At 43.9% G+C, this 2,481-nt stretch overlaps 1 pseudogene; it reads left to right on the forward strand.

Annotated features, from left to right (window-relative positions):
* Positions 1 to 1,526: 1,526 nt before the first annotated feature.
* LOC121138526 lies at positions 1,527 to 2,266 on the forward strand (annotated as a pseudogene).
* The last annotated feature ends 215 nt before the right edge of the window (positions 2,267 to 2,481 follow it).

Consider the following 2,481-nt stretch of genomic DNA (forward strand, 5'->3'; position numbering starts at 1 on the left):
TGCAGAGAGGGAGGAGTGATAAGCAAAGGGGTCAAGACCAGGCTGGTAGAAACTCACAGAAACAGCTGACCTGAACAAGGGGGAGCTCATGAACCCCAGACTGATGGCTGAGAGACCAGCATAGGACTGACCCAGACCCCCTGAACGTGGGTATAAGTTAGGAGGCCTGGGCAGTCTATGGCGCCTCTGGCAGTGGAATCAGTATTTATCCCTAGTTTATGATTGAACTTTGGGAGCCCATTCCACAGAGAGGGATACTCTCTCAGCCTAGACACACAGGGGAGGGCCTCGGCCCAGCTCAAAATGATGTGATAGACTCTGAAGATCTCCCATGGAAGGCCTCACCCCTTCCCCTGGGGAGCAAATAGGGGATTAGTGGGGAGCAGGGGATGAAGGGAGGGAGAGGAAACTGGGATTGACATGTAAAACAAGTTTGCTTCTAATAAATAAAGAGAGGCCAATGAGAAGACCCGATGGAATTCAGAAATCATGTTTGGAGACAGGTTTTATTTTCTCCTGTAAATTTTTTATCAGAAGGCTCCACAAACCGAAGCATGCTCTTCCCTTCTCACCAGGAGGTGGCAATCTTGTACGTATATGTGTCGCCCATTCTCTTGCTTCTCTTAAGTTGTTTTTGTCTTGGAAAGAAGCCACCAAGCTTGCTCTGATCTGTTGTGCATTTAGCTCTACAGTTTAGTAGACTGCACTCTTCCTTGTAATAAACACTTTCCATGAAATTTAATTTATTTTATTTCAAAAAGTAAAACCAGGGTCTCATGTATCCTAGGCTGCTGTGAATTATGTAGCTGAGGGCGGCCTAGAACTTCTGGCCCTCCTATTTCTACCTCCCAGATGCTGGCATTACAAGCCTGCACCATCTCACTGTGTTTGTGTGGTGATGGGGAGAGAGCATGCGTGCTGAGCAAGCACTCTACCAGTTGAGATGCCTACCTCCCCAGCCCTGAGATTTTACTTTACCCTCTCTTTCTTATTCACTAGGAATTAATTTATTACTTTTATTATGATATAGTGTCTGTTTGCTTGTTTCAGTGGCACAGATTCTCAGCAAGGCACTCTGATCTTAACCTGCTGGCACCCGAAATTTAACTTGACATAGTAGGGCTGTGAAGGTCTTCAGCAACACATATCTTCATCAGGAATTATCCCGTCCCTTGCCCTTCCCTTCCCAACAGCTTTTTAACAAATATCGTGCTACACACATAGGTCTGCATTCAACCTTCATTTAAATATACAAATACTCCTTTTCTCTCTTGACAGCTACAAAGTGCAAAGTAAGGAGTGGCAATGGGATTAGACTTCTGACCTGCTTCTCTAGTACTGCCGCTCAGGGAGACTTTTGCATCCTCAAGTAATGGTATCCACTTGGATTATGCCTAAGGAGTAGAGTCCCCAGAAGCAGAATATACAATGTGTATACTTTAAGAAACTTAGCCAATATAAACAAGACAGTTAAGTAGGAGTGCTAATGCTAATGAAGTCCTTCTGGAAGCCAAGCAACTTGGCAGGTAGTGGAGCTCAGTGAAGAATTTGAAGGTTGGGTGGGATGTGCCACCCTCCCAAATCAAATGTATAGAAGATCAGTGAAAAAAGGGTTTTTAAATCACACTGTGATAGCAGGTGAACTGGGCTGGGAAAGTCAAAACAAATTAACCTGTTGTTCTTACAGGTCCTTCCCCAGAATAACGATGGTACAGGTGGAACAATCAGAGTTTTCCTCAGAGAAAGTGGTGTTCCGTTACTGCTGATGACATGATCTGGAGATGCAGTGGTAACAGTACTTGCTGGAAGCCTGATTAGGACCACATTGGTAGTAAAAATCAATCGGAGGATTACTTAATAATAGCAGAATCTCCAGTGAACAGACATCAGATGCCCGATAACAGGGTATTCTGTTGTTTATTCTTTATTGCTCCATTTGATATTGAGTTTATAGAAGGTTTATGTGGAAAAAGTAAATATTATCCCACAATTGCCAAAGCAGACGCTGGAGAGATGCTAGCAGTTTAAAAAAAACAGATAATGAATCAAATCCATGGACATAAAATGAACATATATGGATTTCCAGAAACATGATGAAAAAGGAATAAGATGTTTAGAAGACAGAGGCCCGTACCCATTGCTGTGTGTGGTTGGCACTAAAACTATCATGGAAGTTTCTAGCAGTGTGGTCAGAGAGAGAGAGGGGCAGTGCCTTGAAGTGTGGCTGGGGCTGGAAGTGGTGAACATGGTGAGCTTACAATTCTAAGTTACATGTTGATACGAATGCAAAAGTAGGACTTGAAGGACTAATGTGGACACTGTGAGGACCACAGAAGCAGGAAACCAGGAGAAACAAGGGCCACTTACTGAGAATGCTGTAGTACAGAGAAGAAAGGAGAGGCCATACCACCAAGATGCAGATGGAGATGGAACAGGTGTGGAGATGAAGGTCTAAGAAAAAGTTTAAAAGCTGCGGGACCT

This window comes from Mesocricetus auratus, unplaced genomic scaffold (assembly GCF_017639785.1).
Source record: "Mesocricetus auratus isolate SY011 unplaced genomic scaffold, BCM_Maur_2.0 contig_13036_pilon_obj, whole genome shotgun sequence".
NCBI lineage: Eukaryota > Metazoa > Chordata > Mammalia > Rodentia > Cricetidae > Mesocricetus > Mesocricetus auratus.